This window comes from Euleptes europaea, chromosome 14 (genome assembly GCF_029931775.1).
Source record: "Euleptes europaea isolate rEulEur1 chromosome 14, rEulEur1.hap1, whole genome shotgun sequence".
Taxonomy (NCBI): Eukaryota; Metazoa; Chordata; class Lepidosauria; order Squamata; family Sphaerodactylidae; genus Euleptes; species Euleptes europaea.
This window is the reverse complement of record NC_079325.1, coordinates 8,267,926-8,281,046: the sequence shown is the minus strand read 5'-3', so window position 1 is coordinate 8,281,046 and position 13,121 is coordinate 8,267,926. Positions and strand designations below refer to the sequence as shown.

The 13,121-nt window shown below is 46.7% G+C and overlaps 1 non-coding gene across 1 annotated transcript; it reads left to right on the top strand.

Annotated features, from left to right (window-relative positions):
• The first annotated feature begins 2,934 nt into the window (after positions 1-2,934).
• TRNAE-UUC (transfer RNA glutamic acid (anticodon UUC)) lies at positions 2,935-3,006 on the top strand. The gene has a single exon. It is a non-coding gene; the product is annotated as a tRNA-Glu (tRNA).
• The last annotated feature ends 10,115 nt before the right edge of the window (positions 3,007-13,121 follow it).

The following is a 13,121-nucleotide window of genomic DNA, read 5'->3' as shown; positions in this document are numbered from 1 at the left end:
CGGTGAAACCCCAGATGTTCTTATCTTACCATTCCCTGCCAGAGCTGTGAACACTAGACACAGCTTGTTGCAGCTAAGCAATTGCCGCTATACTTAAACTTTCAACTCTTATTCTTATTTTGGGCCTGGGTCTTTTAGGCCTTGGTTTCACAACCATGGAATTCCTTGGTTGTCTCCCATCCAAATACTAACCAGGGCTGACCCTGCTTAGCTTCCCAGATCTGACGAGATCAGGCTAGCCTGGGCCATCCAGGTTATGGCAGCTGCAACTTTACAGCATACAATGATTATTATAATTAATGCAGATAAAGGTCTGAGGCTACATTATTTATAGTCCACCTTTCTCACTGAGACTCATGATGCAGCGTAAGTCAATATGATCCACAAGCAGAACTCTGATGCAGAGCTGAACCAAACCATAAGCATTTAAACAAGACCCTGCTGTAGGGTTGCCAGGTCCCTCTTGGCCACCGGCAGGAGGTTTTTTGGGGTGGAGCCTGAGGAGGGCAGGGTTTGGGGAGGGGAGGGACTTCAATGCCATAGAGTCCAATTGCCAAAGCAGCCATTTTCTCCTGGGGAACTGATCTCTGTCAGCTGGAGATCAGTTGTAATAGCAGGAGATCTCCAGCTACTACCTGGAGGTTGGCAACCCTACCCTGCTGAGGATCCTCCCCTCCCAAAACCCCACCCTTCCCAGGCTCCATTCCCAAAATCTCCAAGAATTTCCCAACCAGGAGTCGGCACCCCTACAACCACTTCCGTTGTCCTTGCAGATCCAGCCCAGTCTACACTAGAAACAGAGCAGAGCAAGTTCACTTCTTCCTTCCTGCTATAAAGAAATACCGAATATATATATATATATATATATATTTAAATGTGTTCTCTGTTCTCACTTGCAGCTCTAGCCAGAAGCCTGTGTGTAACTTTTCTTACCACCTCTCCTTCCTAGAGCCTAGCTCAGTCCGTGTGCAGAGAATGCCCTGCAGGGATGTTCTGCAATCAAACCGGCCTGGTGGAACCCTGGGCTTGTCCCAAAGGACACTATTGCCCATCTCAGAGCATCCTCCCTCTTCTTTGCCCTGCGGTAAGCTGTGAGAGAGGGCGGACAAAACCCACTGGGAGAAGCTTTTCTCCCTCATAATGCAAGAACGCAGGGTCATCTGCTGAAGCTGGAGGGTGAGAGATTCAAAACAGATAAAAGGAAGTATTTCTTCACACAACACGAATTTCTATTGTGAAACTCCCTGCCCAAGTATGTGGTGATGGCCGCCAACTTGGAGGGCTTTAAGAGGGGAGTGGACATGTTCATGGAGGAGAGGGGTATTCATGGCTACTAGTCAAAATGGATACTAGTCATGTTGCATACCTATTCTCTCCAGGATCAGAGGAGTATGCCTATTACATTAGGTGCTTTGGAACACAGGCAGGATAAGGTGTAGTCGTCTTGCTTGTGGGCTTCCGAGAGGCACCTGGTTGGCCACTGTGTGAACAGACTGTTGGAATTGATGGGCCTGGGTCTGATCCAGCATGGCCTTTCTTACGTTCACTGTCGAAATGCACAGGGAGTGCAGGAAGCTCTTGCCATGGAACTAAAGTTTCATCGTTCATTCTGGGGCTGCAACGGATAATGGATTGGAAACCCACAGTTGTGCTCCTAAATCTTAACACCACCTTCTCAATTTATACACAGAACTTTAACCCCCTCCCCCCAAAAAACACACAACACACACATACATACAGGAAAGAACTGTTTGCATAGCCAGAGTTTTGCATGTTCTTTTCATCATCACTGTTTCTGTTGCTGAACAGACAAAACTCTTTTGAGACCGGTCAGGGCTTGTAATTCAGCTGCGGTGAAGTTCTCCTTTGGGCAAGTGCTTCATTTATATCTGAGCCAAAGTCTGGGTGTTCTGAGATTCTGGTTTTCAGACTGGTACTTTAAGCTCTCAGTACCCAAGGGCTTTCTCCCCCCAACCAAACGTGTCCAAAAAACACTCTGAATATCAAACAGGATAACAAATTGGACAGCAGTGGATAACAAATTCCTTTATAGAGGGGAGGGGCTGTGGCTCAGTGGTAGAGCATCTTCTTGGCATGCAGAAGGCCCCAGGTTCAATCCCTGACATCTCCAGTTAAATGGAGCAGGCAAGTAGGTGATGTGAAAGACCCCTGCCTGAGACCCTGGAGAGCTGCTGCCGGTCTAAGTAGACAATACTGACTTTGATGGACCGAGGGTCTGGTTCAGTATAAGGCAGCTTCATGTGTTCAAGATCTTTCCTTGGTCTTTCTATTGCTCTTTTTACTCTGTTTTATTCAGGGCACCTACTTGAACATCTCAGGTGGCACAGGAATGGACGATTGCAAGCCATGTCCACCGGGCATGTACTGCAGCAAATCTGGCTTGGCAGTGCCAGAAGGACCCTGCCAGCCAGGATATTACTGTCTCCAGGGATCCAATACTGCTTCCCCGGTAAGTCAAGGATGTGTTTGAAGAGTCCTATTACATACATAAGTTGCAACCAACTTATGGCTATCCCAAGCAAGGGGCTTTCAAGGCAACTGAGAACCAGAGGTGGTTGTTCATTGCCTTCTTCTGTAGGTAATTCCTTGGTGGGCTCCCTTCCAATTACTGACCCTGCTTTGCTTTCAAGATCTGAGAAGATTGGGCTATACCATGCAAATAGTCCCATCACTCACTTTTATGTCATGGACCCAACATTTCAAGGGGCAAAACTAATGCATTCATCTGAAGGTTGAGACCCAGATGGTTCAATCCACACATGTCTTGAGGTGGGGTTAAAGCCCAATAGCATTGTCATGGTGAACGCCTTCAAGACAAAGCTGGTTATGAGTGATGAGGAGAAGGCAACACTGTCATCCTACATACTCCATTTACCAAAAAGGATCAGTTTGAAATCATGAGTCTCTTGGGGCGGGGCCATGGCTCAGTGGTAGAGCATCTGCTCTTCATGCAGAAGGTCCCAGGTTCAATCCCTGGCATCTCCAGTCAAAGAGAATCAGGCAGTAGGTGATGTGAAAGACCTCAGCTCTTAGGTTCAGGCTACAAAGCTGCAAACTTCCAATGAATTTTTCTGCAAGTTACTCAGCTGTGACAGACAACAAAAAAGGCAGAGAAGGTGATATGAAATACCTCAGCTTGAGACCACAGAGAGCTGCTTCCAGGCTGAGTAGATAGTACTGACCTTGATGGACCCCTGGTCTGATTCAGTATAACTGAAGAAAAAGGGGAACAAAGAAACTCAACCTAAACGTCAGGGGAAACCAAAGGGGGTTGAGCTAAATACTGTCTAATATAACAACCAACAAATCTATTTTTATTATGTATCGTGCACAATTGTATTTAAAAACACAGGGCCTAAAATACAGGCTTCCTAAAAAGCGCAAATATAGTTACAAATATTACCAACACATAACAGTTGATGCTAGTACATAAAGTGACCAAAATCTGACCAGACGCGTTTTGGCTTTTTGCAGGCCTTCCTCAGTGGTCAGACATACCCAAATTTACAATACACATCCTGACATATACACAAACATACAAGGTTAAAAAATATATAAGAGCCTTTTATTCTGTGTGGCTTTATGTTAAAATAGTTAAAAAACATGACTCACGGCTCACTCCTTGTGTATGGTGTCCAGCACTTCAGGATGTGTACAACATCATCAACAAATGTTTGATGTTGATAAGATTTGTAACTATGTTTGTGCTTTTTAGGAAGCCTGTATTTTAGGCCCTGTGTCTTTAAATACGATTGAGCACAATATATAATAAAATTAGATTAATTGGTTGTTATATTAGATAGTGTTTAGCTCAACCCCCTTTGGTTTCCCCTGATTCAGTATAAAGCAGTTGCATATGTGTATCTGGAGCGAACAGATCCACAAAGACCAAAGCAGAAAGCCGGGACCAAGAACAGGCAAGGAGGGAGGGTTGCCAGGTCCCTCTTCGCCACTGGCAGGAGGTTTTTGGGGCAGAGCCTGAGGAGGCCGGGGTCTGGGGAGGGGAGGGACTTCAATGTCATACTCTATTTGCGAAAGTGGCCATTTTCTCCAGGGGAACTGATCTCTATCGGCTGGAGATCTGTTGTAATAGCAGGAGATCGCCAGCTACTACCTGGAGGTTGGCACCCCTTAAGTGCAAGTTCAGGACTGAACAGCTCTCTGACTCTCTGAAACAATAAGATTTCACCTAGGCCAATCAGCTGCTGCTTCCAGCTGAGTCCAGGCATTTGGCGGCAGGTCCCTATCCTGGCCTGAGCTGCCGTTGGTCTTCCCCAGGAACAGGGCCGAGCTGTTTCCAGAACTCACGATAACTACGTTGCAAGGCATCTCCTCAGCATGTCACTCTCTTTCTCCTTTTCCAAGGCTGGTCTCCCCTTTGGTGGCCTTTGTCCTGCAGGACATTACTGCCCCGGGGGCACAAAGCAGCCAAGGGCAATGCCCTGCCCAGCGGGGACGTGGAACGAGCAGGAAGGCGCCCGAGATGTTAGCTGGTGCCTGCCTTGTCCCCCTGGATTCTTCTGCAACGGTCCGGGCCGAGTTTCCCCAGCAGGACGATGTGCTCCAGGTGAGAGGAAATGATGATTTCAGAACAACTCATTTACTTCCATCAGGGAGAACCAGGTATTCTGGTGTTAATTTTAGAGGAGCCACTGGCCGTTAACGCATGGCAGTACCTGGGGTGGTTTGTTGCTTGCCTTTCGATGGAGTGCCATAGGAGCCGCCGTCATTCTGCGCTCCTCCACCCCACTGTCCCCCGAGGGGGATGAGGGGAAGCCAGCAACAGGGGGAGGCAGCGGCGACTGCGAGGACTGGATAAAGGAAGCAACAGGAGCCGCACTGAGCAAGGCACCAGCAGCGGAGGGGGAGGAAGGAGAGGGGGGGCGCAGGATACGGGTTGCAGAAAGGTGCCACCACTGCTGCTGCTACCACTGCCGGGGCAGGGCAGTCTCCGGGCGGGGCTCGACCCGGAGGCTTATACACACTGACAACCTCCTGGAAATGCTGCGAACTTTCATTTTAAATTGGTACAACCCAGGAATTAGAAAACCTTGAGAAGTACCGATGGGAGGAGGGTTGATTGTGCATGTGGGGGATGACCATGCATGTGGACTACTGAGATTCCCTACATTTGGGGAGGAAAAGTTGGACAAAACAGCCATGTGTTAATGCCCGCTGTTGGCACTTTCACACACGGTGGATAATCCACTTTCAATACACTTTAGCGCTCGTTTGCAAGCGGATTGTGCTCTTTCACAAAGTAAAATCTGTCTGCAAAGTGCATTGAAAGTAGACCAAAAGTGCATTTGACAGGTGTGAAATTAAGCACAGCAAAAATAAACAGGAGTCCGGTGACACTTTGGATAGCAGGGAGTGTGGATTCTCAGTTGTGGTCTTTCTAGGTGAGGGGATGAAGAAAAGAATGCAGCAGGATCAGGAGGCTGTAAAAGGGAAGAACTTTGGGGTGAAATATAATTAGTGCAAGGTGAAGTGTAATTTAGATAGCGTCAACGGGGGGGGGGGACACCCAAAGACCATTCACTAATTAGGTCTTAGCAAGACTGTAATTGGTCTTGCTAAGATAGTCAATACCTGTAATGAGTCATAAATCCTAAATCCTTGCTGAGGTGGTAAGGTGGGAAGCTTCCTAATAAATCCTTATTCAGTAGCTGCATGCTGGGTTCCCACTTTGAAGTTCTTTTGATCTGTAACTACGACTTTTAGGTGTGACTGAAGTATCCCTCACCCCAATGGCTTCTGAATAATGTGATTTGAATGAAAGATTTGTGTCTCTTTATTCTGATGTGCCCTGACCTGTATGGCCCAGGCTAGCCTGATCTCAACAGATGTTAGAAACTAAGCAGGGTCAGCACTGGTTAATAAATAAATAAATTTATTTAATACAATCCAAGACCAGTAAAAATAGAATCAGTATAATTCTTCTTCTTCTTCTTCTTCTTCTTCTTCTTCTTCTTCTTCTTCTTCTTCTTCTTCTTCTTCTTCTTCTTCTTCTCTTCCTCCTCCTCCGCCTTGTCCTGGCTTGTAGTAGGCTGTTTCTGGGTACCAAGCTGGCTATGTTGATCTGTTCCTTTCCTTCATTTGATGAATATTATAACTCCAACAATGCCTCTTGCACATCCTTCTGGAGCCCTATTCAAGGAACCAGAAGAGATATGGTTGTCATACAGTACCTGGCTGTAGACAACAGATTGGGTGGTGTGCTTAGGATGGTAGCTGGAAGTAAGTAGATATGTATAGCAGTCAGTGCATTTTTGAAAGGAGGTGGGCCATCACATAGCTACATGGTGAGGTCAAGAAAATGTACCTGTTCTTTGGATTGGTCCAGGCTCAGATAAATGGCAGAGTGGTTATCGAAGTCCTTAGAGAATTTTTTGAGGGCATCTTTTCCATCTGTCCAGATGATGATAATACGATCGGTAAACCTTAAGTACAGGAGAAGCAGCAGTGGAGGAAGTACTATGCAAAGAAAGCCAAGAATTATGTTTGCATAATATGGGGTTAAGGAGCCGTGGCGCAGAGTGGTCAGCTGCAGTACTGCAGTCCAAGCTCTGCTCACGACCTGAGTCGATCCCGACGGAAGTTGGTTTCAGGTAGCCGGCTCAAGGTTGACTCAGCCTTCCATCCTTCCGAGGTCAGTAAAATGAATACCCAGCTTGCTGGGAGTAAAGGGAAGATGATTGGGGAAGGCACTGGCAAACCACCCTGAAACCATAGTCTGCCTAGTAAACGTCGGGATGTGACGTCACCCCATGGGTCAGAAATGACCCAGTGCTTGCACAGGGGGCTACCTTTCCCTTTTAATATGGGGTTATGCAGGTCTCCACGGCCGTGCCATTAACCCGAAGGTACAGGCTGTTTCCAAATATGAAGTAATTATGGGCGAGGGTGATTTAATCAAAACATCCTTTCCGCAAACTCCCAAACACCCCTTCCAGACTCCTAACAAGGTGAGGGTTGTCCTCACATCCTTGGGGGCAGGGTGTTCCAGAGCATAGGGGCTGCTACAGAAAAAGTTGGCAGGAGAGCTATGGCTGAACATCCCTTCTGGATGGAAAGCACACAAAGCCCCCGTTAAATAGTTATATTTGTATTTGAATCCTTGGGGGATAATGGCCAAAACCCTCTATCAGTTTCAGTGACTTTTCTATGCCTCCTCTGGACAGTTTTGGCAGAATGTCTCAATGGAATGCCTAATGTAGGAGAAGCTGTCAAAACCGGTTATCTTCTCGCTGATAGAGGGAAATGTGTGATTCATAAGCTCTCTTTGCATTGGCAGCACAAAAAAGATTAGGAATAAATTTGCTGCCTAAAATGAGGTTCGGTGTTATGGAGACTTATCTTATCTCAGGGTGTTACAAGGCAGCTCATCATTTCCACCATTAGCTTGTGCATTTCACACTGGGTAGCTGGGTGTTTCGTGTTGTTGTTGTTTTAAATTTGTATATTGCTCATGGTATCGCAAGCTGTAAATTTATTTGCTTGTTTTGGTAACGGCTTGTGGTCACAAGCAAAGAGGTGATACTGAAATAAACATGCAGTGCCGTGAGTCAACCAATCATAACAACAAGCGTTTGTACAAAGTGTTTAGTGGTTCAAGCACTTCCCCTATCATGCCACAGTAATCCTAACAAATTTTATTATTATCTTCCATGGATGGGGGACTAAAGCAGAGGAGGAGAATCGGTTGCCTAGGGCCAAGTAACAAGCTTCTGGCTGCCATGAGGTTTGAGCAAGTATCCTTCTGTTCGTTCTCTTGGGCCACTGTGCGATGCCAGCTTCTGATGGAGGAGTTGGGTTGCCAGCATGATACAGAGGTTAAGAGCAGTGGTTTGGAGCAGTAGACTCTGATCTGGAGAACCGGGTTTGATTCCCCACTCCTCTACATGAGCGGCGGACGCTAATCTGATGAGCCGGGTTGATTTCCCCGCTCCTCCAGCCGGGCGACCTTAGGCCAGTCACAGTTCTCTGAACTCTCTCGGCCCCACCTACCTCACCAGGTGTCTGCTGTGGGGAGGGGAAGGGAAGGTGATTGTAAGCCAGTTTGATTATTTCTTAAGTGGTAGAGAAAGTGGGCATATAAAAACCAATTCCTCCTCCTCCTCCTCCACTACTACTACTACTACTACTACTACTACTACTACTACTACTACTACTACTTGTTCTTCTTCTTCTTCTTCTTCTTCTTCGCTTTCTCCTGTTTTCTTCTGCAAAGGAGATGTGATACAACCATAACGCACTTGCTCTCTGTCTTCAGGCTTCTTCTGCAGGGGTGGCACACGGACCACAAGGCCAGTGGACAGGTTGACAGGAGACCTGTGCCCCGAAGGCCACTTCTGCCCTGCAGGCTCAGCAACGCCCTCCCTTTGCCCGGATGGAGAGTACAGCCCAACTACAGGTCAGCAGCAGGAGGAAGTCCTAAGACCTGGTTAGCAGGGCTCAGTGGCCTTCCTTGTGGTTTGATGCTGGCTACTCAGGAGCTCTGAAAACAACAGTTTATGTTGTGTGTTAGCAGTAGGGTTGCCAAGTTCCAGGTGGTGGCTGGAGATCTCCCATTATTACAACTGATCTCCAGGCGACAGAGATCAGTTCGCCAGGAGATAAGGTTGTCATCCTCCAGGTACTAGCTGGAGATCTCCTGCTATTACAACTGGTCTCCAGCCAATAGAGATCATTTCACCTGGAGAAAATGGCCGCTTTGGCAATTGGACCCTATGGCATTGAAGTGCCTCCCCTCTCCAAATCCCGCCTTCCTCAGACTCCATCCCCAAAATATCCAGGTATTTCCCCCAACCCAGAGCTGACAACCATAATTCAGGTGGGCGGGGGGGTCTTGTTCCCAGCCCAGTATCAGGAAGGAGAGGAATTGCTCAGCTTCTTTCCTGCCCCACTTTTCTCAGGTCACGCAGAATGCTTCCCTTGCCCAGCTGGCCTGTACTGTCAAAATGGCGTGAGGCATCCCTGTCCGGCTGGATTTTACTGTTCACCAAAAATGGGGCCCTCTCCTTATCCTTGTGCGCCCGGGACTTACAACCCAACCTCTGGCGTTGACCAAGCGGACAGATGCCAGCTATGCCCTGCAGGTAAGGAACCATCTCATAATATAGCCGTCCTTTTGTTTTTATTCTGCACAAAACCTTCATAAAGAGCCAGTTTGGTGTAGTGTTTAAGAGCAGTGGTTTGGAGCGGTGGACTCTGAGCTGGAGAACCGGGTTTGATTCCTCACTCCTCCACATGAAGCCAGCTGGGTTACCTTGGGCTAGTCACATTCTTTCAGCCCCACCTACCTCACAGGGTGTCGGAAGGGAAGGTAATTGTAAGCCGGTTTGATTCTCCCTTAAGTGGCAGAGAAAGTTGGCATATAAAAACCAACTCTTCTCCTTCAGCTTTGTCTTCAATATGGGGTAATAATACTGGACTACCTTACAGGGCTGTGAATATTTAGTTGAAACCCTTTCAGCATTGAAAATACTATGTAATACTGTTGTTGTTATCCTTATCTCAGAATATCCTTGCCTTTACCTTCAAGTCATGGTTACCCTGTTGCAGTGAAGTGGTCATGTTTTACTTTATTACTGGGCCAGATGGCCGCCTCTCCAGAGTCAAACAATGCAATAAAAAATCACGAAAACTACTATGCAAGAATTATCAGTATTGCAACAAGCCATAAAAACAAGCCGGGGACATAAAAACAGCATGAAATAACATTGGGCATGCTTGAAATGATATCCATAAAACAGTCTTCAGGCTAGGAACAGCTTTAAAATCAACTTTAAAAGTTGGGACTCCTCAGTGAAAAGCCGGAGGGGTGAGAGGGGGGGAATGTCTGTGCCTGGTTTAATTTTTGTTTAATTCTTAATTGGAATTTCACAAAAAAAGAATGCAAATGAGAATAATAATATTGTGGTAGTAATATGGGGGAATAAAGTGGGAGGGAAAGGGGTGTGGGACTCCCAAATCAGTTTGTCATGCATACAGAATAGGAAGCCTGGATTACCCAGTGTGTGAGGCCCTGTAACTGTGAGAGCCAGCGTGGTGTAGTGTTTAAGAGTGATGGTTTGGAGCCGTGGACTCTTATCTGGAGAACCGGGTTTGATTCCCCACTCCTCCACATGAAGCCAGCTGGGTGACCTTGGGCTAATCACAGCTCTCTTAGAGCTCTCTCAGCCCTGCCTACCTCACAGGGTGTCTGTTGTGGGGAGGGGAAGGGAAGGTGACTGTAAGCTGGTTTGATTCTTCCTTAAGTGGTAGAGAAAGTCTGCATATAAAAACCAACTCTTCTTCTTCATCGTCATTGTCGTCGAAAAACAAAATACCAGTGAGGAAGAAGAAGAAGAGTTGGTTTTTATATGCCGAAGGAGGTTCCCAAACTGTGCTCCAAGGAGCACTGGGTGCTCCACATCTCCTAGTGCTCCATGATGAGATTGGAAAGAAAAATACTACCATCATTCGGCTTAGTATATAGGTGCTGAGTGAAAATTGGTGCTCTGTGACGAATTTCTCTCCTGAAAAGTGCAAGCATGGCTCAAAAGGTTTGGGAAACGCTGGTCTAGAGTTAGCAGGACAAATTGATAAGCGGTGAACCAGAGCTGACGCAATAAGATTCTTCCCACCACATGCATAATAGAAATCTGTATCCTGTCACCTCTAACATTTACCTGAATTTGTAATAGATAGCAATTTTGTAATCAGCTGATTGAATTGACCTCCCCCTCTTCCATTCAGGGATGTTCTGCAGTGGATGGGGATTATCCTCTCCCAGTGGCCCATGTTCGCCAGGATTCTTCTGCAATTCAGGTACTGGGGAGGGACGGTTGCTGAGTGAAAGAGCCTCTGCTTTGCATGCCGAAGGTCCCAGGTTCAATCCCAGGTATCTCCAGTTTTGGGGAAGGGTAGTAGCTCAGTGGTAGAGCATCTGCTTGGCAAGCAAAAGGTCCCAGGTTCAATCCCCAGCATCTCCAGTTAAAAGGACTAGGTAAGTAGGTGATGTGAAGGACCCCTTCCTGAGACCCTGGCGAGCCGCTGTTGGTCTGAGTAGACAATACTGACTTTGATGGACCAAGGGTCTGATTCAGTATAAGGCAGCTTCATGTGTTCATGTGTACCATCTCTTGTCAGCTTTTTTGTTGTCTTTCATGGCTGAGTGCCTTGCAGACAAATTCACTTGTTGTAGCTTAGTGATGTCGTTGAAAATTCTCTATTAAAGATCCTTCGCCTTCCCTCTCCCCACACCCACATATCAGCTTCTGTTGAGCAACAGTTACCCATGTCCCTTTCTTTGGGTCATCTCTACCCACAGCTACACTGCCAAACATGGTGTTGAAGTGACAATGTTTTTCAGATTTTGAACAAGTAATGTCTAATCTCAAGCTGTCTGGCAATTACTGACAGTGCAATCGTATCCAAAGTTCCTTCAGCTTAAGTCAATTGAAATCAATGGGTTTTGATGAGAGCAACTCTGCACAGGATTTCACTGTTGGCCCATGTTTAAAATAAAATTATCAAAACTATCACTGTGACTAACGTGCTAAAATACCTGGAGCATGGTCCCCCTTTGTTGAGGGCATCTTGAACATTTTAAGCAGCGTAACTGACGGATCCAGCTGAAAAGGACATGCAACCTCCGACCGTGATCTGGGCGAGATTTAATTTACTTAATTAATTTCTACCTCATTGTTTTTTCATCGACAAGTCTGGGAACAATAGAAGTGCAAAGTAAACAGTTATCAATATCCTACAAACAAACAGAAAAAAATCAATAAAAAGGATAAAGTACTGAAGCTAGCTATAAAAATAGCACAGAAAGAGAGCTGATGTAAACACGGAAATTATGGAAGAACCAGTCGGTCTTCAGGTGGTGACTAAAATAAATAGTGGATGTGCCAGTTAGTGGATGTACTAGTTAGACTCCAGTAGGGAAGGAGCTCTATAATTGGGGTGCCACTTCCCAATGACCACCCATTTAACTTCCAGCGTGGTGTAGTGAGAGCCAGCATGATGCAGTGGCTAAGAGCGGTGGTTTGGAGCGGTGGACCCTAATCTGGAGAACCGGGTTTGATTCCCAGCCTCCTCCACATGAGTGGCAGATGCTAATCTGGTGAACCAGATTGATTTCCCCACTCCTATACATGAAGCCAGCTGGGTGACCTTGGCCTAGTCACAGCTCTCTCAGCCCCACCTGCTTCACAGGGTGTCTGTTGTGGGGAAGGGAAGGTGATTGTAAGCCAGTTTGAGTCTCCCTTAAGTGGTAGAGAAAGGCAGCATATAAAAACCAACTCTTCTTCTTCCTCCTCCTCCTCCTCCACCTCCTCCAAAGGCACATGCAAAAGAACCTTGTAGATGATCTCAATTCCCCAGTAGGTTCATATTTTTATTTTATTTTTAAAAATTATACATTCTGCCCTCACAAAGGCCGCCAAGGCAGCTGACAAATTAAAGCACACACGATAAAACCACATTTTAAAACCATTAGACCCAACCCCCTTAAACAATTAAAGCAATTAAAACCGGAGCTAAAACGCATACAAAACGTAAAAGCAACAAGACATCAGTCAAGCGGGCCTTCGTGTGGAACCACTGTTTAGATAAGCTGACCTGACATCCTTAACTGACTTTCTGTTGCTGTTCAGGATCCAGCATCCCAAACCCTGACGGAATCACGAATTCAAGTGCCGGAGGCCCTTGCCCTCCAGGGCATTACTGTCCAGCTGGAACCAGGATCCCTGCGCCATGCCCAACTGGTACCTTCTCAGACAGGTATGGGCCTTGAGATCAAGAGTCTGGATTTAGCCGGCTCTAGCAGGGTGGGGAGGGAGACTTTGGCCTGAGAATGGATGCTTGTGATGGAAGAAGAAGAAGGAAAAGGCAGGTCTGCCAACAGCACTGTGGGGCAGGATCTAGGTGCTGCAGAGGCTGTTAACTGGATGAGATGGGGAGTTACAGGTATGTGAACAATGCCTAGCTTTTGAGTAGCTGCGCTGGGCGATATTGAGAAGTTAGCATTGTACATTTGACATGTACAGTGTCCTGAGAAGAAGGCATACAGAGGAGCAAAGGGTACGTTCATCGTCTAGTGGTTCATG